Source organism: Globicephala melas, chromosome 11, assembly GCF_963455315.2.
Source record: "Globicephala melas chromosome 11, mGloMel1.2, whole genome shotgun sequence".
Taxonomy (NCBI): Eukaryota; Metazoa; Chordata; class Mammalia; order Artiodactyla; family Delphinidae; genus Globicephala; species Globicephala melas.
The window spans coordinates 54,577,463-54,604,508 of record NC_083324.2 but is presented as its reverse complement, the minus strand read 5'-3'; the positions used below and the strand labels follow the sequence as shown (position 1 = coordinate 54,604,508).

Below are 27,046 nucleotides of genomic sequence, written 5' to 3'. Positions count from 1 at the left end.
TTACATAGCATGAATAAAGCCAGGCACTGTGAATCTCCACCAGTCTATTTTTTTATGGCATGTCACCGTGCAGGAAGACACTTATAAAGGAGAGAATGTGATTTAGGCTCTTGGAACTCAGCTTTGAAGAGAAGGGCTTTGGTGTTTTTGTGACAATTTTCTGCTGTACATCTGGGAAATGTTTGCTGAGAGTGTGAATCACTGTGTAGATCTCAGAAAGGCGTTTCTGTTTTCTGTGCTCCCAGGCTGCCAGTGCTAAGGCAGTGTTTCTGGCTGACTGCCAGCCTTGGAAATTCACTTCTTTCTAGATCAAGCCTCCTCGCTCCTTCTAGACCTGCCTCATCTCCTTTTCTTGTCCCCAGAAATTTGAACTTCCTTTCATAAATTACAGGGCATAATCATTTGGAACAAATAAACAGACAAAGCCCAAATCTCAAACAGCTGTGGCCCCATTCATATACATATATGTAGATGTTATGTACATATACACATAAATATGCACACACATTGCTATATATGTTCTCATCTCACAAGCTCAGATGAGTAATAATTTAGTAGTAAAGCACTTGAATTTGGAGGTCGGCTTAGATGCAATTTAACTGAGCATGCTGCTTAAGAAGTAAATGCTCTTGCTTATAAGTAAAAGAATGTTTATCAGGAGCTTTAAAAATTGTGGTTTGTTTGTCTTTTATAAAAGAAAGCTGAGAGAAGCACTCCAGGAGTGAGGAGATGCTCAAAAGTTTCAGACACCCATAGCACCTTGGCTTTAGCCTCATGGTCTCAAAACAGCTAAAGAATCTCCAGCCATCATACCCTGATGACATCAGCATCTCGAAATGACCATGTTCCAAGGCCCCACTTAAGCCGAGAAGAGAGGAACAAAAGCCAAAGATTTGTGCCAGATGAGTCTATTATTTTGATTAGAGAAGTAAGAATTTTCCTGAATACTTGCTCAGCCGACTTCCACTTATATCTTTTTGGCCAGAAATATCCTGAAGCCACTCTCAGCTGGAAGGCTGCTAGGCAGGGAAAGAGGTAGAAGGAAGGATGGAGGTTGCGTCAGGGAACCAACTGTGTTTGCCAGATATCCCAAGAGAATAGCGAATTTTATATACATATATATATATATATATATATATTTTAAGAATGGTTGGATGGAAAGATTATAAAAGGGAAAGGTATCTGTGGGGGTCCCTATATATGCATCAGGTTATTGTATTCAGGTTTTAAAGAAATAGAGCAAAAGGATAGCCCAATTTTTGTCAACTCAGAAGCAGAAAAGTTGTACAAGCAGAACACTCAGCTCTTAGCAATAATTAAAATGTTTAAAAGTCTAGTTGCCATCTCTTCTGCGGAGAAAAGCTTGATAAACCTACTAAGTCAATGAAATGCTGTTGTCTCTAATTAATTCTGAGACAAATAGTGAATTCAAGGAATATTTATCGGGTATCTACTAAGTTCAAAACACTGTGCTGACGCCATAGGAATTCTGACACGTGCTACAACATAGATGAACCTTGAAGATGTTATGCTAAGTGAAATAAGCCAGCCACAAAAAGGCAGATATTGTGATTCCATTTATATAAGGTACCTACAGTAATCAAATTTATAGAGACAACAAGTAGAATACTGGTTACCGGGGCTGGGAGGAAGGAGGATGAGGAGTTTTTGTACAATGGGTACAGGGTTCCAATTTGGGATGATAAAAATATTTTAGAGACAAATGCTTCTGTGTACTCACAACAATGTGAGTAGACACTTAAAATAGTTAGAATGGTAAATTTTATTCTATGCATATTTTACCATAAAAAATTAAGACAGAAAACCAGAAAAAAACAAAACAAAAGCAAATTACCTGCTGTCAAGGACCTTACAATTGCATGGCAAGTAGGAGAAGTACGCTACTTAACTTCAGACCAGATGGAGAGTAAATAAATAGCCCAAAATGGAACCAGTGTCTGTAGGGATCAATAGGTTGAAAGATCCTATTTGGTCAGCCAAATGAGGTCATTCTTCTCCATTCCTATGACCTTTCATCACTTAAGATGTTTCTCCATGGATGTGTTCAAGTTTTATGGGGAAAAATGGTAGGAATCATGGTGAAAAATACAAAGAAGACCATGACATTTCTAAGGGAGAATTAGTAGATACATTTGCCCGGAGCATGGGGTATGGACTATAAATAGAAGAGTTTGGACTGGAAAGTTCATTTTGGAGAATAGGTGAATACTAAAGTAAAATGATCTATGCAAGTCTTTGTGTCATTAGAAACCACTGAAGCTTTTGGGGTAGGATATTGATGTAATCAGTATTGCTCTGCACTCAATTAGAGAAGAAGCAGGGCACATAGAGTGAGGGACGAGAGCAAGATGCAGTTACAGCTCTTGATTTTATCTGCTGATGTCATATGGGGTCAGACAGTGAAGTTCAGTGGTGATTCAGATTTGAGTCCAGTTGACTGGTCTTGTCCTTCCCCCCACCCCCCAGCAGTCATACCTGAGGAAGATAATGTGTTAAATTCTATTTATTTCAGTAGCATGGCAAACAAGTAACAGGAAATACAGATCTGCTCTGGATTTGGTATTGGGAATCATTGTCCCAAGCATTACAAGCAGGAGAGAGAGAATTGAGAAAGGAGCCTTTGAGATATGCCTTCCTGGATCACATGGCGGTGAGGGAGGTGAGGAACAAGCCTCCCCAAAAGGACAGAGTTGGGCAGTCAAACACATTGTGGACAGAAGGTAGAAGAATGGAATGTTGGAAGCCACAGATGTAGTTTCCAGAATGTCGAGTGATATGGAGTGCAACCACTTCCAAAATCTGAGAAAGATGACAACTGAGAAAATCCCACTGGCTTGGGTGATCAGAGATCTCAGATCTCACCGTACAGGGCAGGGTGATCCTAGAGTGCTTACAGCACAACTCAGATGAGAGGAGTTTGAGAAGGGGAGCAGATTGAGGGAATAGAAGAAACACATGGGGATGACCCTTTAAGGAAGCTCAAAAGTTAAAGAGAGAAGATGAAAACAGAGCCTTGGGAGGAAAGCAGGATCCAGTGAAGGATATTAAACACTGGAGAGACCTTAGCATTTTGCCAGGAGCCAATGTAGGAAAAGGGAGAGATTAAAAATTACAAGAGAGAAAGGAGGGCAGTCAGAAGGGGCAGGAATATTTGTGGGAGCATGAGAGGAGGCCCTTATAGCCCTACACTGGCCAAGGTTGGAAGAGACCAGGGAAAATCAGAGGAAGAGTTAGGAGTTCCAGGTGGAAGAGTAAATGTCATAATGGCTGAAGAGATTGCTTTAAAACCTAGGTGAAAACAGCAGAGTAAAAACAAACAAGGAAAACCCATAGAAGATAATATGAGGAAGGATAATAACTTTCACCATTTATCTTCCAATGCTTGTGTCACTGGGTTTCTGCCATCTCTTTTATTTTTCCAGCTTTATTGAGATATAACTGACATGTAAAATTGTGTAAATTTAAGGTGTGGAACATGATGATTTGATACACGTATATATTGCTAAATGATTACCACAATAAAATTAGTTAACATATCCATCACCTCACGTAATTACAATTTTTGTGTGTATATCATGCGAGAACATTTAAATTCTACTCTCTTAGCAAGGTGCAGGTATATGATGTGGTGTTGTTGACTGTAGTCACCATGCTGAATATTACATCCCAGAACTCATTCATCCCTTTCACCAACTTTGTTATCTTTGTCTTTTTGATAAACAGCTATCCTAAAAAGTGTGAGGTGATATCTTATTGTGGTTTTGATTTCTGTTTCCCTTACGACTAGTGATGTTGAGCACCTTTTCATGTACTTGAGGACCATTTGCATGTCTTGTTTGGAAAAATTTGTATTTAGGTCATTTGCCCTTTCAAAAATCAGAATTCTGTTGCTATTGAGTTGTGTGAATTTCTTATATATTTTGAATATTACCCCTTATCTGATATGTGGTTTGCAAATATTTTCTGCCATACCTTAGGTTGCATCTTCATTTTGTTTATCACTTGATCATTTCTTTGGCTGTGCAGAGCTTTTTAGTTTGATCTAGTCCCACTTGTTTATTTTTGCTTTTGTTGCTTGTGCTTTTGTGTCATATTCAAACTTGTTCTCAAGACCAGTGTCTAGGAGCTTTTCCCCTATATTTTCTTCCAGGAGTTTTATAGTTTCGGGTCTTACCTTTAAGTCTTTAATCCATTTTGTGTTAATTTTTGTGAGTGATGTAAGATTTCATTCTTTTGCATAGGAATATCCAATTTTATCGACACCATTTATTGAAAAGACTATCTTTTTCCCACTGAGTATTCTTGGATCCTTTGTCAATATTAGTTGACAGTATGTGCATGGGTTTATTTCTTCTGGGCTCTTGATTCTATTCATTTCCATTGATCTATGTGTCTGTTTTAATGCCAGTACCATACTGTTCTGATTACTATAACTTAATAGTATAATTTGAAATCAGGAAGTGTGATGCCTCTAAATTTGTTCTTCTTTCTCAAGCTTGCTTTGGCTAAATAGGGTCTTTTTTGGTTCCATATAAATTTTAGGATTGTTTTTTCTATTTCTGTGAAAAATGCCATCAGAATGTTGATAGAGATTGCAACAAATCTGTAGATTGCTTTGGGTAGTATGGACTTTTTAACAATATTAATTCTTCCAATCCACAGCACAGAAAATCTTTCCATTTATTTGTGTCTTTTTCAATCAATATCTTATAGTTTTCGGTGCACAGATCTTTCATCTCCTTGGTTGCATGTATTCCTAAGTATTTTATTATTTTTAGTACTATTACAAACAAGATTATTTTCTCTGTTTCTCATTCAGATGTTTCATTGCTGATGTATAAAAATGCAACTGAGTTTTGTATATTGATTTTGTACCCTGCAGTTTTACTGAATTTGTTTGTTAGTTCTAACAGTTTTTCCATCTCTTTAAATTCAGTGGAAGGTAAATGTGCTCAGTGTTTTAATCATTTCATTAATTACAGTTAAAGAAACTCTGAAATCTCAATAAGAACTGCCAAGAAAAATGAAAGAATCCATGACTGAATCCTAGCTGAAAAAAAAAGTAAACTAAACAAACAAATAAGTGAATAAAGAAAATGCATAAATGTCTATAGCAACTTTATCCATAATTGTCAGAACTTGGAAGCAATCAATGTGTTGTTTGATAGGTGAATGGATAAATAAACTGATATATCCAGAGAATGGAATATTATTTGGTGCTTAAAAAAAATGAACCATCAGGTCAGGAAAAGACATGGAGGAACGTTAAATGCATATTACTAAGTGAAAGAAGCCAATCTGAGAAACCAGTTATACTGTATGATTCCAACTATAGGCTATTTTGGAAAAGGCAAACTATGAAGATAGTAAAAAGATCAGGGGTTGAGGGGAAGGAGGGATGAATAGGTGGAACACAGAATTTCTAGGGCAGTGAAACTGTTCTGTGATATTACAATGGTGGATATACATCATTAAATATTGGTCAAAACTCATAGAATGTAGAACACCAAGGGTGAACCCAAATGTAAACTATGGACTTTGAGTGACAATTACTTGTCAATTCAGGTTTATTGATTGTAACAGATCTCTCACTGTGGTGCAGGATGCTGATAATGGGGGAGGGTGTGTGTGTGTAGGGCAGGGGGTATGTGGGACTCTCTGTACTTTCTGGTCAGTTTTGCTGTGAAACTAAAATGCTCTAAAAATAAAATCTATTATAAATAATACATAGTACTGGATATAAATAAGTCAAATAGAGTTTCCAGAAACATCTATCACTCATTGTTAAAAATATCCCATATTAATTACAAATTATTAAAAATGTTATGTTCTGTATTTAACATTGGTTCAACAAATATTTGGGCAAGATTTCACCATATCACTGGTAAAGTTAAGTTATAAACTATTATGTGTACTTCTGTGAGAGACATGAAATCTAACTCAGGCCTCTGCCTTTACAGTATGTGCATCTTCAGTCTAACATTTGTCAGGCAGGGTGGAGGGTTGCAGAGCAAAGCACCTTTTCATCATGAGAGGGTATGTGATGCCCTCATGGATGCAGAGCTTCAGGAAGGAGGATTGCTTATGTTTACTACTGCTTATTTAAACCCTGGGCAGAATTTAAGAAGAAAATTTATAACCAAACTATGTTGGCTTTTAATTTAAACAGTTATAATCACTTTAGTGTCATAAAGGAGCATAGATGTGTAATAATGACATCGTTGGAAGTTGTAAATGAAACTGAGGGATAGAAAGATTTCCTTCTTTCAGAGACTGCTTATAAGTAAGACTGAACTTGAATTTATCCTTTAAACTTTCTTAAACAGAGAAACTCCCTTTACAGAAAAACTTCTGCGCTGTGGTTTTATTCTTCTCAGTGTTGAGACAGCTGCTACAGTTCTTTTCTCTCTTGTGGTCATGGTATGACGATTAATTTTTTTAACCTGGAAAAGGGGAAATTGCTTCAAATTAAAGAAAGACAGCTTTGAACAAGTTGCCCCAGAGTGAAGCATTTTAAACATCAAGCATGTTAGTGTAGCTGCCTATACTGTAATTTCAATAACAGCACAGACACCAGGCTGGTGTGTGTTACTTGTTGGTTGATAGCCACTTTCAGTGTGCTCCACTTTATGCCATAGTGATGACTTTACAGTGCCAATGATGAAAAGAGCTCTTAGTAATATACTGAAGACTAGGCTTTTGGATATATATCTGAAAAATAGTAGATGCTATGGCCCTCCAATCATTAAAGACAGGGGTGCAGGAAAAATTATTATAATGAAGGAGGAGGTTATCTGAAATGTCTACAACCAAGAATTCAAGTTAGGACTGAAGATTCCAGCAGAATTGTATATAGCCAAATACACAAACAGCTCAACTGCCTGTGTTCGAAATCAGTCAAAATATTTCAAGGCATTGCATCTTATTTATTTTTGTATTCCATGCAGAGAGTTTTGTTCAATAAATGTTCCACGAGTGAACAAATTAAGCAATGATGTAGGTTTTTATAACACCAAAAACCAAAAATGTGACTAACATAATAAAGTAGTTGTGAGATGTGCTTTGACTATTTTTTTGTTTTCTAATCGTGCTAGCCGTGGGTTAACTATATTGATCTTTTCAGAGAGATCTTGGAACTGTTCTCCCATTTGATGGCAAAGTAGTCTTGAATAGAAGTATCATTGGTCAGAGATCAGAAGATTTTGGAGGGCCCCCTGTATAACCTGTACTGACTCCAAAAAGAAGCATATTTATGGATTTGGAAGTGAGATTAAATTTTATATTTTTCACGGGGTGGGGGCAGTGCTCTACATACACAGTTTGCAGTTTGTGGCACAGAACTTTACAGCAGAGGATATTCAAGCTGGGTCAATAAAGAATTCAGATGGAGGGCTATGAAAATGAATTTGAATTTATTGACAAAGTAACTCCACGGTTCCAAACAGGGAGACAAAAGCCACTATGATCTCCTACAATAGCTATTTATACTTTATTTACTGAGCATTTAATTTGTACAAGTCCCTTGAACAGTGAAGAAAAGTATAAGATGATCCTTTAATGTTTTATAATAGGAGAATAAAAGGGAGGGGGGATTGAGCTGTTGATCATAAATCAATCAGATATGTCCTATTCTCAAGCAAAGTAAAAGATTACAAAGTTACAAATCAAACAAACAAACAAAGAAGCATACCTAATCTCCTACTTTCCTATAATTCTTTCAGAATCATAGCTGTATTTGAATGTATTTCCTTATCCTGACAGGGAAGTGCCCAGCTATGCCAAAGCTGGAGTTTGGGAGGAAAGGTCAAAGGAAATAAATGACATGACTTGAATGGTTTCAGTTCTTTTCCCAAAAGCTATTGGTCTCATATATTTAAGGTACTTGTTTAGAGCAAAACATGTGGAGCATCTGCTGTCAGTTTAAGTTGAAGGGTGGGTGAAGGAAGCGAATATTGTGTGTATCCAACCAGATCTGGCTCTAGGTAGAAGCAGTGGAACGGCTCTAGGGGTCAGCTTTACCTGGTTACCTGAGCTGGAGAAAGCTGATCTAGGACTTGTAAAAACGGTACCTCCAACTCGAGGCCCAATCCATTGTGAGGCTCACAAGAAAGGCCAGACTTGAGGAAGCAATGGGATTTCTAGAAGGACATTCCAGGGCTGTTGAAAACTTTTTCCCGGGCAGCATGATGGTCGCTGGAAATTCTCTGGAAAGCCCGTGGTGAAGTGGCTGAAACAATGAAATGCAATTGAAGTTGGGGAAAATCAATCATTTTTACTTTTCTCCTTTTCTGTCATTAATAAAATATGATTGCAGACATACGATTAAAGATCTTAATTGGTAAAGAAATAAGTTCCTTATCTCTGCTTCTAACCTAGGAAAACAATAACTAATCAAACACATTTTAAAAGGTATACAAATCTGACCCCAAAGACAGCCGTGATGTAGTTCCCAAACTGCTCAGTGATTTCTCCTTTTTCCCACCTGAAACTTCTCGGTAATAGACATTTGGATTAGTTTTATGTTCTTTTCCTGTTGACATAAAGTTATATCTGATATCAGCATTCTTCTCAACTGGACTGTGCAGTATCATCATAGCCCAGATTGCAGTAAAGACCAAGAAGGTGTGGTGGAGACACTAACATCCCAGAAGTTAAGAGATGACGATTCCCAGGGGTGCACGATGAAGATGGAGTTTTTGTTTACTTCTAATCCATTGCAGCCTGATGCTTTTGTAAAGGATGAAACCAGACATTTGGATGTTGTGACTATCAAACTGGCATCCACATTTGTAAGCGTTCTCTCTCGATTTCTGTAATTGAACTTGTGGCAGACTGGACTCGGCTTGTAGACTGGCACCTGTCCACAGACCACACTTGGAGCCTCACTCATTTAGAGTGCTCTGTGGTTTGTTTTTGGGACGGTGATTTTCCCTCCCTGAAATTCTTTTCCCTATTTATAAAATGAAGTGGGAATACACTGAAATCCTACGATTCTATCCTTTTTGATAGAATTTTCTTTTTACTAGTTGTGCCATCCAGCCTATTACCTACATGGTCTCTGTTAGGCCCCATGTAAACAAATGAGCAAAGAGCATCTTTTAGTTGAGGGTTTACAGGCTCTATTTTTGCAGAGTTGTCACTTAATTGTCACACCATCTGCAAGGTAGTGGCTCTTTGGACCAGCTACTTTGAGGGAGGACATGACTGCCTGAGTAGCTCTAGACTTTCTAGGGACACCCCCTTTATGCGCCCTGCTGTCCCCTGAGGGCTCCAGGTGGCATAAGGATGGTGCCTTGGCAGGTCAGCCCGGAGAGATGAAACTTCCATTTGCTTCACTAACCGAAGTGAGAGTACTGAGTTACAAGTAGGTCAGTTCTGTAGATGGCAAAGCGCCTACAGCCTGAGGTCACTGGCTCCCTCTTCTCTCCCAAAACCTGTAGTGAAAAATACACACCCAAAGGTGGCAACAAAACCATCACTATAAAAGCTGTTAACTGTTGTAGTCTTGGATAAATGTTCAGCTGTGGAATGATTTTAATGCTAGACTTTTCCCCCACCCTCTCTGAATTTTAATGAATGATAATAAAAGGAGGAATGGAAGAAGACATTTATCTAGACTTAAAAGTCACAATAACCATGGGTGAATGATTGTGCTTAGTCACTTTGTGCCTAGAGTTTATGTTTTTAGGATGTGTTTTAAATGCTAGGACCAAAATCTAAGTTTTCATGGATTTTAAACAGTCTTTTTCAAAAGAAAATTAGATCATAATGGGAACGTTGGTGATTCTTCATGAACAAGTTATTTGGAAGGCTCCATGCTGTTTCTAAGAATTCAAGATGGTCACAACTTTCTGTGAGAAAATAGATACTGCAGATAGGCAAACCACTGTTGGTGCTTTTAGTTACTGACTTCCAGACTTTGTGTATGGTCCTGCGCCCACGTTAAAAAAAAAATCACAGAAAATATATATGTCAGGTCATGCTCTTAAAAATTCATTATTCTTAAAAATCTAAGGAAAGAAAAAAACCACCAATACTTCTTAATCCATAAATCCTCTCATTTGTTTTTTTTAAATTGGTTTTGTGGCAAATCAGGGTACATGACTTTCATACTGAGCCTCATTGATTTTTGATATATTGCAAGTACTCTTGGCCACACATGTGGTCATCATGTATGTTGGGTAAGGTAGGAACAGGGGGAGTGTGTACTAATTAGATGAATGAGTCATGCAGGAACACACACACACACACAGATTTGCTTAAACACATCTTGCTTAACTCAGTCTGCAAATTGTATGGCTATTGTTCAACTGTCTGATTCATTTGTCACTGACAGCAGTGGGGAAAATTCAGCCCTTTCAGCTATATTTGCAGTCACTCAAGGTGTACCTGGTCAGCTACTGATTGATTTGGACAATATACTTTGTTGTTTTGGTTTTCCGAGTTTCCACTCTTAGGAAAAGTGAAGAGATTGCACAACTTTGGAATTTATATGCTATCTTGAAAGAGATAGATTAGATAGATTAAAACAGTACTTGAATGTCCTCACAAAAATTCCAACTGAATATAGACAAATGTTTTTCCTGCTGCATATCCTAGTTGTTGAATTTTAAAAAAGGATGTAATTTCTAGACTATTTTCCAGAGAGAGGCAAATAAACACCAGACTATATTTAACAAACCTTCAAGTTACACTGTCAGTCACTGTGATGTTTGCCTAGAGGCAAATTAAATATCTTCAGCACGTTTCTGAAGGAGACATTCAATCAGCATCATGATCTGCTCTCGATGTGTTAAACAGTTGAGGCTCATAGTTATGCTGTCTTCAAATTCATTCTGTTGAGCCTGACCTTAAGAGAATGTAGAAAAGCAATTAGTTTTAAACAGTGGGAGTGCCATCAGAGTGAAGGAAACAAATTACACAGTGGGGTGATATTTTTAGTGATTTTTAAGGAGATTATTAAAAATGAAATCTGCACTAAAAGCTACGATTGCAATCTTTAAAGGTGGCACAGAGCAATGCATTATTTTCATACAGCTACACTCCCTAAATGGCACTCCTAGCCCCTTTCTGTGTCCTAATGAAAGGTAGTCTGGCTTATTAAACCACGTCACGACTCCCCCTGGATAATCAAGCCAAACATTTCTTACACATGATTTGTTGAATTCAACCCCTTTGCCTTGTCATTCAATTTTAGCAAACATTTACAGTGCATGCATCGGAAACCAAAACTGGGCTTTGCATTCAAAAATGTTGTTGATAACCCTTAACTAGACGTCTGTGTTTAGAATTTATGGTTACCAAACGGGAAAGGTGGGGCAGAGGGATAAATTAGGAGTTTGGGATTAACATATACACACTACTATATATAAAATAGATAAACAACAAGGACCTACCATATAGCAGAGGGAATTCTACTCAATATTCTATAATGGAAGAGAATCTGAAAAAGAATAGATATATGTATATGTATAACTGAATCAGTTTGCTGTACACCTGATACTAACACAACATTGTAAATCAACTATACTCCAATCTAAAATAAAAATTAAAAAATAAAAAAGTCACATGTTTGTGTATTCACACACGCAGACATGCACACTTTTTTGGCTTAATCATTTTGTTTTAGTTTTACTTTTTGTTGACAGGATTAGCAAAATGTCATTCTATTGAAATTTCACTTCTTTTTATTTAACTTGTAGAGCTATAGCTAAAATCGACAGAATTTTGAAATGCTCAAATTTGCTGTCTGTGTGTTATAGTCACTTACCTATATGCAGGTTTCTAATGCCAAGGAAGAAATGATCTTAATGTTAAGGGTGATCATCATAAAAATCATATTTATGAAAATCAGACACATGCTGTTCTCATAGTGTCCTGAGTGGAAGCTCTCACATGGAGAACTGCCTGGTACACTCTGTAGAGCCAATGTAGATGCCAGTGCAGTTCAGTAATAAATTTATGAGCAGGAACGATACAAATGATCATGATAACTAACAATTACACCTGCTTATTCAGTCGCAGAGACTGTTCTAAGTCGTTCACATCTGCTCCATTCACTGAATCATCCTAGCAGCTCCAAGAGGGGTGTACTATTTTTAACCTTAGCTCTCAGATGTGGAAACTGAGGCTCAGAGATGTTCAATAACCTCTCCAAGGTAGCATGACCTTGAGGAAGCTTGTATGCAAACCTCAGCAGTTTTCAGGGTCCCATTCTCTGCTACTGTGCTCTATGGCTGAACATTAGGGGCAATTTTGCTCATCAATATACTCAGCATAATTTGATTAAAATATGAATAGTCAAAGGATGTTAGTACAGGCAGATACTATACACTAATTATAATTTGATTCAAATATGCAGATTTAAAGAATTATAATATAGGCCGCTGCAATATCTGAGTGTGATTAAGTTACATAGAGTCAAAGATCTCAGTCTAGGAAGATGCTTCCAGGGTCTCCATTTAACCAGGCACTTAAGCACTCCTACAGCCTCCTCCCTTTTCTCCCTAAGAGATAACTGAGTTAGACTCGGGCATCACACTTGCTTCTGTGGCTGAAATGACTCTAAGCACAGTCCTCTTTACAGTGGGTACAAATCAGTGTCCCCAAAGCTAATCTGGAGAAATCAACATCATGAAATTAGGTTGTTGAGATTTTCTGGCATGTGTGTAAATATTCTCACTTGGATAATAATAGGATAATTCACATTATGAATGGAAATAAAATTAGTGAATAAATATTAATGTCTTTAAGAGACAGTGCAGAACTTAGAGAAAGCATTTCTAAAAATAGGTGCCTTTTGGAAAACTGAGTAAATAAAATATTTTGGTTTAGTTTGCATCCAAATTACAGATTTGTTTTGAGTTAAGTTGGTCTTTGATTTTTCTGTAATACCTTCATATCGCTAAACAGTTCTGACATAATTCTTCAACGTTTTAAATATAACTATCATGTTAATTAGCTCACTCGGTCAGAATTTGGTTTAAATAACAACATGATCTTGGGTTTACTTCTCATATGGGTCAAAACAGTACATCTATGTGTAAGGATACAGAATCCGGAGGCAGACTTCCCGGGATATAAGACCAGCTCTAACATGTCAACTGTGTACCTAATGTTTATATGCTTCAGTTTCCTCATCTGTATAATGTTTGGAACAATGTATGACACACCACAAACACTATAAAAATGATGATTAAGGGAAAAAATAGTCCTCAAGTTTAAAAAGCAATCATAATCTCATTCTTGGTACTAAATTGGTACAGAATAAACCATTTGATAATGGTGTTTAAATTACCCTTAGGGAAATTATATGTGTAAATAGGTACAGATTTCTGACTCTCTAATGTCATCATATACATTATATTTTTATTCCTTTTCTTTCTAAATAGTGGGATGAACTTACAGCAGCAGATCCTAGCTCTTTTGAAAAGCACACATCTCATATTATAGAATCACTAACACAAAACAATTGTTTTCTTCAGAATATATATAATACAGAGTTGAAGAATCTACATCAAAAATGCTCAGCTATGATGAGGCTGAGATTGAAGCCCTTTTCACAAAAGATGTTTTGTTATCTGGTGGATTTATATTGGACAGGATTGCCAACTAAAGTCTCTTCCCTTGAAGGTTGCAATGTTGCATAATTAGTTTGCTGTTGCAGTCAGATGGCTAACAACCTTTATTCTAATCCCAGTGCAGAATGAAATAGACTCTCAGAGCTGGAAGGAACCTTGAGGTCACATAGTTCAACTTGCTTATATTATAGATGAGAAAACAGCCTCTAGCAGATTAAATGTCACCCAGCAAGTTAGTTAGCTGTCCATCAGGATCTCGGAAAAAAGTTGCATTTTTAAGTGGTTATTTCAGTTATCTGTTTCTGCATAAAAATTAGCAATAGATAACAAAGTGGCTAAAAACAAGTATGATATATTGCTTATTAAATTGTTGATTTTTTTGAATAAGGTTGTGATTCTCTGCATTGACCTGGTAGGCTTTCTGCTCCATGTGGTGCCACCTAGGGTCACTTACACAGATCCGTTTATCAGGAGCTCTGTGGAGAACCCTCAGTTGGGGCACCTCAGTTCTCCTTTCCATGGCCTCTTTCTCCATATGCTGTCTTGGCCTCCAGGGACTCTCCATGGAGCCTCTCTCTCCTGCAGAATATTCTGTGACTGAAATGGCACATGTTTTAGCCTTAACTCTTAACATAGTCTTCCTTTCAATGACTACACATTATTGTCTTTAAAGCTTATCTGTAAAAACCCATTTCAAGAAATTATGCTGTTGGGATAATTTCCTTACAGGATGGTGGCCGTGTTACAAGACAATGCATCTCAAGAGAATAAATCCCAATGTATAAGTGGTTATCAAAACGACTTGTGTCAAACTTACGGTTAACCATTGGTGAAAGAAAAATATTATGGGCCAGACCAGCATAATATGAGGCGGCGTTATCATAGAGTGTAAATTATGGAAGATGTGTTCATTTGGAGCTACCCATGTGCCTTCTGACCATGGTGGCAGATAATTTATGTGGTCAAAGTCAAAAGAGCAAGTTGTGAGAACACAATATTTTAACACATAGAACTGATGCTTCTCTAATTAATTTCTTGCATTGCTTCACTGAAACAATCCTACAGTAGACTGTAGGACTAGGATGAAACTTTCCAGAATATGATAGACAACAGGAATATTCACATTGGCTTTGGCAGCTACTGTTTCTTTTTTTAATTGAAGTATAGTTGATTTACAGTATTATATTAGTTCCAGGTGTCTAGCATAGTGGTTCAGTATTTTTATAGATTATACTCCATTAAAAGTTATTACCAGATAATGGCTGTATTTCCCTGTGCTATGCAATATATCCTTGCTGCCTATCTATTTTATATATAGTAATCTGTATCTCTTAATCCCATACCTGTATCTTGCCCCTCCTCCCTTCCTTCACCCCTCTGGTAACCACTAGTTTGTTCTCTATATCCATGTGTCTGTTTCTGTTTTGCTATATACATCCAATTGTTTTATTTTTTTAGATTACACATATAAATGATATACAGTATTTGTCTTTCTCTGACTCCTTTCACTGAGTATAATATTCTCTACGTCCATCCACATTGCTGCAAATGGCATAATTTCATTAATTTTTATGGCTGGGTAATATTCCATTGTATATATGTACCACATCTCTTTTACCCATTCATCTGTTGATGGGCACGTGGATTGCTTCCAAATCTTGGCTATTGTGAATAATGCTGCTGTGAACATCGGGGTGCATGTATCTTTTCAAATTAGTGTTTTCATTTTCTTCCAGATATATACCCAGGGGTGGAATTGCTGGATCAATCATATGGTAATTCTATTTTTAGTTTTTTGAGGAATCTCCATACTGTTTTCCATAGTGGCTGCACCAATTTACATTTCCACCAACAGCATATGAGGGTTCCCTTTTCTCCACATCCTCAACAGCATTTGTTATTTGTAGACTTTTTGATGATGGCCATTTTGACAGGTGTGAGGTGATATCTCATTGTGGTTTTGATTTGCATTTCTCTAATAATTAGCAATGTTGCACATCTTTTCACATACCTGTTAGCCACGTATATATCTTTGGAAAAATGTCTATTCAATACATCTTCTGCCCATTTTTGATTGGATTGTTCATTTTTTTGATATTGAGTTGTATGAACTGTTTATATATTGTGGATATTAACCCCTTGTTGGACATATCATTTGAAAATATTTTCCTCCCATTCAGTAGTTTGTCTTTTTGTTTTGTTGATTTTTTTTTTTTTTAGCTGTGAAAAAGCTTTTAAGTTAAGTCCCATTTGCTTATTTTTGCTTTTATTTCTTTTGCCATAGGAGGATGATTCAAGAAAATATTGCTACAATTTATGGCAAAGAGTGTTCTGCCTATATTCTCTTCTAGGAGTTTTATGATTTTGGGTCTTAACACTTAGGTTTTTAATCCATTTTGAGTTTATTTTATATATAATGTGAGGATATGTTCTTATCTCATTGTTTTATATGTAGTTGTCCAGTTTTCCCAACACCACTTATTGAAGAGACTGTCTTTTCCCCATTGTATATTCTTGCTTCCTTTGTCAAAGATTAATTATTGTAGGGCTTCCCTGGTGGTGCAGTGGTTGAGAGTCCACCTGCTGATGCAGGGGACACGGGTTCGTGCCCCAGTCTGGGAAGATCCCACATGCCGCAGAGCAGCTGGGCCTGTGAGCCATGGCTGCTGAGCCTGTGTGTCTGGAGCCTGTGCTCCACAACGGGAGAGGCCACAACAGTGAGAGGCCCACGTACCATGAAAAAAAAAAAAAAGACTAATTATTGTAGCTGTGTGGGTTTAATTATGGGCTCTCTGTTCAGTTCCATTGATTTGTCTATTTTTGTGCCAGTACTATACTGTTTTGATTACTGTAGCTTTGTGGTATAGTCTGAAGTTTGGGCGGGTGATAACACCAGCTTTTTGCTTTTTTCTCAAGATTGCTTGGCAATTCAGAGTCTTTTGTGGTTACACATGAATTTTAGGAGATATTTGTTCTAGTTCTGTGAAAAAAATTCATGGGTATTTTGATAGTGATTGCATTAAATCTATAGATTGCTTTGGGTAGCATGGACATTTTATCAATATTAATTCTTCCAGGCCAAGACCATGGGACATCTCTCCATTTCTTTGTATCATCTTCAATTTCCTTCATCAGTGTTTTATAGTTTTCAGAATATAGGTCTTTCACCTCCTTAGTTAAGTTCATTCCCAGGTATTTTATTCTTTTTGATGTGATTTTAAAAACATTCTCTTTCTGATAATTCATTATTAGTGTATAAAAAAGCAAAAGATTTCTGTATACTTCATCTTTTATCCTGAAACTTTGCTAAATTCATTTATTTGTTCTAATAGTTTTTTTTGGTGGAGACTTTAGGGTTTTCTGTATAATGCGTCATGTCATCTATAGATAGTGACAGTTTTACTTTTTCCCTTTTAAGTTGGATGCCTTTTATTTATTTTTCCTGTCTGATTGCTGTGGCTAGGACTTCCAATACTATGTTAAGTAAAAGTGGCAAGAGTGGTCATCCTTGTCTTTTTCCTGAATTTAGAGGAAAGAATTTCAGCTTTTCACCATCGAGTATGATATTAGCTGTGGGTTTTTTCATAAATGGCTTTTGTTTTACTGAGATAAGTTCTCTCTATATTCAGTATGATGAGAGTTTTTTTAAATCATGAATGGATGTTGAATTTTGTCCAATGCTTTTTCTGGATCTATTGAGATGATCATGTGATTTTTATCCTTCCTTTTGTTAATGTGTTGTATCCCATGGATTGATCTGAGAATATTGAACCATCCTTGCATTCCTGGAATAATTCCAACTTGATCATGGTGTATGATCCTTTTTATATGTTGTTGAATTTGATTTGCTAATATTTTGTTGAGGATTTTTGCATCTATACAAAATTAAAGATATTGGCCTGTAATTTTGTTTTTTTGTAGTCTTTGTCTGGGTTTGGTATCATGGTAATGGTGGCCTTGTAGAATGAATTTGGGAGTGTTCTGTCATCTTCAATTTTTTAAAAGCAGTTTGAGAAGGGTGGGTATTAGTTCTTCTTTATATGTTTGGTAGAATTCCCTTGTGAATCCATCCAGTACTGGACCTTTGTTTGCTTGGATTCAATTTCAAATTCAATTTCACTACTAGTGATTGGTCTATTCAAATTGTCTGTTTCTTCTTGATTCAGTCTTAGCAGCTTGTATGTTTCTACAAATTTATTTACTTCTTGTAGTTTTTCCAATTTGTTAGCCACTGTTTCTTTATTTCAGATAGTGAGATTCGATAAACCAGGCAGCTGTCAATATTTCAACATTTAAATATTCAACCATAAGACTAGAAAAAATATTTCCAATGCATATGTAATAAAAAAAAGTGAAGGCATGAGAACACAACTTTGGGTGTGATTTACCAAAAGAAAGAACGAGACTTCAGTGTGTCTTTTATTTGGGATGAAGATTATTCTGGTCTTGACCCTATAGTGAACTGCTGCAGCCAGTAACTCAGAAAGGAAAAAAAAAAAGTGCTTCCATTAAACTGGCAGCCTCCTAATAAATTTTGCCTATCAGCATGCACACACATCAGTCATGAAGCCATGTCTTCCATGAGGCTTCTCTTGGCCACTCTCAAGTCCTTGACACACACCTTGTCATTGACAGCTAGTATGCAAATTGCCTAAAAGCTCCATTAGACTGATCTAGGCAAGGGAAGCCCATCTGTCAGTTCTGTGACACTTTCCTTTTTGGATCCTCATGTGGGAATATGTTCTTGAGACACCCAGTTGGATGAATTTGTGCCAGTGTCTGGAATCACCAACCTTGGAGGAAATTGTCACTTCTACTTTTTTTTTATAGACTTCAATATTTGATTTCCTCTTCCCCCTGCTACTAAAGAATAAAATTTAAATGGATGGGAAAGTTTTCTATTCTAAATAAAAAAGGACACATTATTATTTTATGCACAGAAGAAGGAACATGATGAGCCCTCTGTTTGGGAAATCATGATATTACTGGGTGTTTTCCAATACTGTGTGTGTGGTCTGCTCTTCACAGGAGAGAACACACAATTTCAAATTAACTGGAACTTGTCAGCTGTTGCTGATAGAGGTTGGAAGTTTTGGGGAAAAACAGTGGCATGACGTTATTTCAACAGGCCTGCCTATTAAAGGCGTTGATTGGAAATGGCCTCATGATTCCTATCCCCTCTTTCTTCTTTTTTAAAAAAGACAACAATTACATGTAAGCAATTGGAAAAGGAAGTCTAACCCCCTTGTTCCAATGGTTTTATGAGCATACTCAAGTCTCTTGCCCATCTCAAGTTGAAATCCCAAGAGAAAAGTTAGAATTGGCAACAGCAGATTCAGAAAAACACCGCTAACTATGATCATTGGTATCTGTTCATTATAAACAAACTTCTTTTATCCATCTGGTCTACCAGAATGGTCCACTCACGTTTCTTTCTAAATAAAGGTAGAGTGGCATAAAAGTAATGTTGGCCTCACCAAGCTGGGAAAGAAAACATTAAGGATCAGAAAATAGTTCATAGAAATGTACAGTAAATTATAATCTAGAACCAGAAAGATAAAATGTTTCCTCTTTTTGAAAAATTTACAATTCTATGTCAAACGATGTATGCAGGTATATGAAAGGTTTACGATTGGACAGGACTGATGCTTTTGATCATTTTGGCACCTAAATGGTTAATTTCATCAGATTTAGAGTCTGCTTTCCATTTTTTCAGGAAATGGTCCAAAAAATGGACTGTTGTTATTGACAGGACTACCAAACTAGTTATTATTTGCTAATAATGTTGTGTTAAAAGTCTAAGCAGAAAAAAAAAAAAAGTCTGAGCAGAGCATCTTGCCATAGAGAGAGTAAAACTTTTACGCCCAACAGTGTTTGGATGAGCAAGATAATTATACCCTTGTCCACAGCAGATGCTCTGTTCTTCGCTTTGGCAGTTTCCCTGTTCAGTGTGCAAATAATTTTCTCCACTGAAGTTGGTGGCTATTTGTGACAAATATATTTCTTTTCCAGCAAAGAATGGATCTTTTCCATCATCACTCACAAATAGCCACTGAATGGAGTTTTTATTGTTTTAAACACACACGCAAATCTGATATGAAGCAGAAAGAAAGTTATGTTCATGTCCCATAGCCATCAGAGGATGTGATATGAAGAAAGAAGTTATTTACCAAACTAGTTGGAAAAATACATTGTAACAATTATTTCAATATCTTTATTAAACTCAAAATTTAAAAATTACGTCTCAATGTTGATAGGCAAATGAATTTTTAATTCAAGTATACACAAGTTCAGTTTATAATGGAATAGACCTTTATTTACATATATTGATATTTACAAAGATCTTATGAGCTCTCTCTATCTCTGTATTTTTGTAACAGGCAAAATTTAGTTGATACATACATAGTGAGATCTAGAATATGGAGCTCACTTCCCTCACAGTTTTGACAGACATGTGTGACTGTCCTATGTTTGAAAAGATGAGCGTATTCTTGGCCAGTGATGAGTAAATATATTTCCATAACTTCTCTTGGCTTAGCCCAGCTGCTATAACTCTATCTATAAGCAGCAGGCTAGCAGGTGTTTGGCAGAGAGCTGCAGAAGGAGAAGAAAGAAGGAGATCTATTTTCCATATCTCCTTTTTTCTGTTCTTCACACAGGCCCCCATCAGTAGAAAGGCAGGCACAGCCTCTCCTCAAGATGCCATGTTTTCACAACCATATAGCACAGCCTACATTTATCTCATAAAACTAAGAATATAATTGGGGTTTAAGTTTCTGGATTATCCCTGGATCTACCAAGAACAATCACTATTGACAAGATTTTTATGGTAAAATTCAACATCTAGCAAATGATTAAGTACCAACTGAAAGACTGTTCCTCAGTACAGTAAGTCTCCTACATACGAACGAGTTCTGTTCAGAGAGCGCATTAAGTCCAATTGGTTCGTAAGTCCAAGAAAGTTAGCCTAGGTACCCAACTAATACAATCAGCTGTTTAAGTTCACACAAATAATACATAAAAAACAAACAAAAAATAAAACATTTTTAATCTTACAGTATAGTACCTTGAAAAGCACAGTAGTATAGTACAACAGCTGGCATACAGGGCCTGGCACTGAGTGAACAGGCAAGAAGAGTTACTGACTGGAGGAGGGAGAGGAGGTGGGAGATGGCAGAGCTGAAGGATCGTCAGCAATAGGAGACGGAGGGCAAGCTGCACTTTCACTCACGCCTGACGTTGATGGCACAGGTTCTGGTTCCTTGCTGGAACCAGCTGCACATTCGCCTCTTTGAAAGGTCACAAATTGAAGGTTCGTATGTAGGGGACTTACTGTGTATACATAAGTGTTGAGGGTCAGGGCCCCACGCCCTGTCCTCAACTCTCCAGTGTGCCAAGTCAAGGATAGCTACTAAAGGATGAAATACTGCACAGAATATTTATCACCAGCAGAGGCAGGAGGAAAAGTGCCCCTAGATAGAGCCTTAAGCAGGGAGGAGATAAATCTGCCTGTGACACAGGTTTCTCAGAGGAGGTGGAATTTGAGTTAGGATAGGTAGGTTTTCTCCTACCAGTGGGAGCCAGGAGGAGGGCATCCCACATAGAACAAGAGCACTGATCTGGAGGCAGTAGATTCCACTTTGCCAAACTTTCAAACACCACGATTAGGTGAGATGGCGCAAAAAAGGATAAGTGGCCTGTTTGAACATTGACATCATTTCTCTCCTCTTCGAAGTTGCAGCTGAAAAATAATGAACAATCCAGTATAGTCTCGAGAAGATACTAGACTGTGATGTACAGTCCTATTCTAATAAAGATCTAATAACTCACATACTTGTAAATATAGTTCTAGTTGTATGTAAGAGTCACATTGAGATATTATTGAAGATGGTATCAGGACACTAGGATTCTAGATGCGTGCAGGGTTAAATGAGATTAGTGATAACTTCTACTCACATGGCACTGCCAGGTCATTGTTATCTTAGATCTTCAGTGTGAGATTTTCACCTCTGTTTCCAGATGAAGAGAATTGAGCGTGCGTGGACCATTCACAGAACTGAATGGCTGCTTCAAATGGCACATCCCAAGTTGTAAATAACTGAGCCAATCGTGTGTAAAGTTGGGAACTTCCTTCCCAGTTGAATGATCAATGAGGAACCAGGGACGTAGTCCTCCTGGTCTCCTCCTTCCTTTCACTTAACCTTCCCTGTACAGGCTGCACTCCGTCCTCTCATTTCTTTCTTTTTTAAATTAATTTTTACTGGAGTATAGTTGATTCACACTGTTGTGTTAGTTTCAGGTGTACAGCAAAGTGATTCAGTTATACATATACATATATCCACTCTTTTTTAGATTCTTTTCCCATATAGGTCATTACAGAGTATTGACTAGAGTTCCCTTTGCTATACAGTAGGTCCTTGTTAGTTATCTATTTTATATATTGTACTGTGTATATGTCAGTCACAATCTACCAATTTATCCACCCTGCCTTTTCCCCGGTAACCATAAGTTTGTTTTCTACATCTGTGACTCTACTTCTGTTTTGTAATTAAGTTCACTTGTACCATTTTTTTAGATTGCACATGTAAGCAATGTCATACGGTGTTTGTCTTTCTCTGCCTGACTTACTTGTCGTCTTGTTTCTAATCACGTATCTGACATATCTATCCTTTCACACCCTTCCCCTGTGGGAAGGAGCTTATATACCTTCAGTATAAACAACCAACTTGGGGATATTATTTTCTCTTTGTTGAGAATTTTTTCAGGTTTTATGATGAGGTCCATTTCTATCAATGTTGAAGCATTTTTAGTGATTTCTGGGTTTATCCTCATGTCTGGTTTTTGTAATAAATACATACGAAAATGGGACTATAATCACGTAAAGAGGAACTACCTGGTTAAGCAAATTTTACAAAATATTACAGAAAAAAATATATCCTTCTCATGAGATAGCCCAGAAAAGGACCACACACTTTTTCCATTATGTGTGTATAGCTGAATCTGTTTCTCACCTCACTTTCATTCTTTAAGAATTACCACCAGGGTCTCTTGGTTAAAACAAAATGAGTTCGAACCCCAAACAAAGGAATATCATTCTCCCTCAAATAACTTAATTACTCAGAAATGCTTTTTGGCAAAATGCAGTTTCTAGCATCTTCCATCTCCCTGCAATTTATCCATACTCTGGATTACCTCATTCATTCATTCTGACAGGGGACTGTATTTGTATCATTGCCTGACAGATGTGTTACATGTTTCAGTCTTAAAATATTCGACTCTGAGCTCAGGGCTGCATACTTGGGGGATGATGTTAAATCAGCCTCGGCGTCGCACTGCTGCCATTGCACCAAATAACTCAGGGGAAAATGATAAGGGTATAAAGAGATCAGTAAGGCAAGAGAATCTATGCTTTCAAAAGTAAGGCAAAACAGGAAAAAGACTCTCAGTGAAGCACTGGGGAGCAAGTAGAGCAAGAGCAGGCCGTGTTTGGGACACCCTTACACTGCAGTGAGCCATTACCCTGTGAGTAGTAAATTCTCTTACGTTTGCCTAACTCCTGTAATATAGTTCATGCTAAAATACAGCCATAAGACTCACCAGCACATCGGTCAGCCTGGCATTGCTCTCTCTTCTCTCCTAATAGAATAAAATGAGGACATGCCTGATGAATGCTGTGCAGGACAATCCCAGGTCATTTCTATGGGAGCCATCACCACGGAGCAGTCTCCCTGCTTAAAGAAGATCTGTATGACTCATATCTTTGTAAATGTGAAATATGCAAATACGCTTCTGCCCTTTGAGATGATATCACTCAATGGAGCTCTCATAAGTGCCTGGTTGTGTTGGATTTTTTGGTGGAAAACCAGCAAACCGTAGAAACTGGCAGTCTGGAAATGACGTCCTTTATTGAGTCATAGGTACTCAGATGTGCATCAAAAAGCAATCATTTCCTTTTTTTAGCAAAGGCATTGCATTATTCTAAATTTGAAAAAAAAATGAGAATCACTTGCAGACAGAAGAGAGGAAAATTTATGAACATTTGGAAATAAGATTTTTTTTATATGCTAATGATCACGGAGACTGTGTGAAGATGGTCCAGCTTTCCTCAGCTGCCGCTAAGGTGCTTGGTCCTTGGGGTGAGGCCCTCGCTTCATCCCGCGACTAGCACTGAGTCCAGCAGCCCCCACCTAGCCCTCGCCTACACCATGGCCTCCGTCTTGGAGCTCGCCTGCATCTACTCAGCCCTCATCCTCCACCATGATGAGGTGATGGGCACTGAGGATAAAATCAATGCCCCCATTAAAGCAGCCAGTATAAATGTTGAACCTTTCTGGCCAAGCTTGTTTGCAAAGGCTTTGGCCAGTGTCAACATCAGGATCCTCATCTGCAATGTGGGAGCTGGTGGACCTGCCCAGCAGGAGGTCCTGCCCCCTCTGCCACTGGTGCCCCAGCTGAGAATAAGAAAGTAGAAGCAAAGAAACAAGAATCTGAAGAGTCTGATGGTGGCATGGGCTTTGGTCTTTTTGACTAAACCTCTTTAGTAACACGTTCAATAAAAAGCTGAGCTCTAAAAAATAAATAAATAAATAAAAAGGTCCAGAGCCCTTGAATATCAGTTGAAGGAAGATACTCTTTAGCATTTCATGATTTTCTTTCTTTTTTTTTTTAACATTTGGATAAAGTGTGAAAATTAAGTTTTGTTTTAGGAAGATAAAGCTTAAGGTTGTGTGCAGGACAGATTACAGTATCAATACTTGGAGCCTGGGAACAGGAAACACAATTTGGAGACAGGAACATTGATCCATATGTGAAGTGAAGTGCTCCCAGACAAGAGCAGAGGCAAGGGAGTGAATGGAAAAAGACAGATGTGAGAGGCACAGCGAAGGAAGCATAAACAGGACTTGGTTGCCCGGATGAGACAGAGCCATGAAGATCAAAAACAGATGTATCCAGATGTTAAGTCACCAAAGCACAGTTGATCTGTGAAAAATGGCTGCTAAGTTAAAGTTGAACATTCAAGACATAATGTGTTATGAAACGTCGCTGCTGTGATTTGGGGCAACACGTGGAGATGCCCGGAAGCACAGCAGGCATCCGGAAAAGGGCACCAGGGGATGCAGGCTGAAAGCAGGCTGTGGACGGAAAAAACAGCATGTGGGAAAGCATGGGTGCAAATGACCACAAAGGATTCACATCTGAAAGTGGAAATCCCTGATTGGTATGGGGAGGGGTACAGGGGAGGCTGGGGAGGCTGGTGGAGAAGAGATGGCAGCAGGTTTGCTTAGAAGCTGATGAAATTTAAGCTCTAGGGTCCCTCCTCTTCTCCACCCTTTTCAATAGTCCTATATCTAATCTTATATCTTCATTCTGTATTCTTCTTCTTAAAAAGTCCAATGACCATCCAAATTGGACACATAAGCTTTAGCCCCACAAAAGCCACATTCTTCTATTGCCTAGAAGTGTGTTCACATGGTCATATGGGCTTGGAAAATTTGCAAAAGATATTTTGATAACAGCTGGTTAAGACCCTGTCCTTTTCCATGTCAGCTGCCCCATCCTCACTTTTCCCAAGTGGTGGTGGTATTTTGGAATTCCACTGAGGGGACGCTGGTAGAGATGAACTTAGTCTGGATACATGCATGTTTGTGTTAACACTAGCTGTCCTGTGGTAAGAATGGTTTCCAAGAATCTCAAACTGCCCACTGTGTGATCTTCTGGGCATTGTGGCAGTCATACACGGCCACGAGATCCTAGTGTGTTAGGTGTGTTGTCTCTGTCCCCTAACACTGCAAGTATATGGGAAGGAGGAGAAAAAGATTTATTTGCAAGATCTGAAGCCAAAAGATAAGTCTATGCAAAAGTCTTCCCAATTTTTTGTCCCCAAATTTGTCATCCCAACCATTTATAAGCCATTACCATTAATGAGTTGTGAGGCTGAAGAAAAAAAATATTCTAAACTATCGATTAAAAATATGTATAACTCATTCACTTTGCTGTACACGTGAAACTAATACAACATTGTAAATCAACTATACTCCAATAAAAAATAAAACATAAAATAAAATAAAAATAAAATCTATTCCTAAAAAAAATAAAAATAATATCTATTCCTCTCTATCAGCCACTAGAGGACAGACAGAATTACTTTTTTATTCTCTCTACGGAAAATATTATGAAATTACTGTCATATGATGAGAGAAAGAGTATGCAGACCAAAAACAAAGGAGAATTATTTTTGAAATGTGTCAGGGAGTTAACATTGTTATTTCAACACTTCCAATGCTTATGTTTTTTAAAAAAATTATCAGCTTTTTAAAATTGCTGATTTGTTGCAACATTTCTTCATTCTAAATGAATATTCATTTTTGTAACCAATTTTATAAATTTTATTCTTTTTTTAATGAATCCTCCTGCCCCCAGTCTGTAGTTTTAGGTACTACAGAACCTGGATCTCTCCCTGCATTGGGGGGTTGATCTTAATTTCATAATGAAGTACATAATCTTAATGTCTGGCCTAACCAACCATGCAGACCATTTTGGAATTAAACACCTGCTGTGATCTGAATGTTTGTGTCCCCTACCCCCACCAAATTCATATGTTAAAATCCTAATGCCCAGTGTGACAGTGTTAAGATGCGGGGAGCCTTAGGGAGATGCTTAGATCATGAGGGTGGAGCCCTGGTGAATGGGATTAGTGCTCTTATAAAGACCCCACAGAACACCCTTTGCCCCTTTGCCCTGTGAGGAGACAGGATAATCTGGGACCTGGGAGAGGGTCCTCACCCAACCATGCTGGCCTCAGATCTTGAACCTCCAGCCTTCGAAACTGTGAGAAATATAAAATTCTGTTGTTTATAAGCCACCCAGCCTATGGTAATTTGTTATAGCAGCAGGAAGGGACTAGCAGCATCCATCACTTTCAGCTTTTGTGCGTTCACCCTTTTTACGTTCTGTCATCTAGCTCTACTCTATAATATCCTCATCCTCTAATTCTTATAATTACAGAATGTCTTGGTGGTTTATATATTAGTGGAACACATTACTATTCCCTAATACTCTATATCCCAATGCAGTTTAAAAATAGTTCCACTCTCTGCGTAACATAGTATTTGAGAAATATATTTAACCAGAACTTTAATACTGGTTCAAATCATAGATAAGTGGTTCGAATCAAAACTGCAGAATATAAACCAAAGTTAAGAAGATCTCGACCTGTAACATTATTCCATGTAGAGGATTTCGGGAATTATAACTAGTTTATTTAGTAAAGTATTGTCAGAAGTACACAAATGATCTTGAATGGAGAGAGATTATCTACCACCTATCATTACTCCGTTAAAACAAATGTTATATAATTAAATATTAAATGCTAAATAATAATGGAGTCATTTTATAACAGAATATATAAGATGTATTCTAGCCCACAGGAAGACCACTCACTGAAA

General features: G+C 37.6%; 1 protein-coding gene and 1 pseudogene across 3 annotated transcripts in view; both read left to right on the top strand.

Moving 5' to 3' along the window:
* Window positions 1–27,046, top strand: part of RBMS3 (RNA binding motif single stranded interacting protein 3) — a 690,034-nt gene that overhangs the window by 116,889 nt on the left and 546,099 nt on the right. The window lies entirely within an intron of this gene.
* Window positions 23,786–24,132, top strand: LOC115838842 (large ribosomal subunit protein P1 pseudogene; annotated as a pseudogene).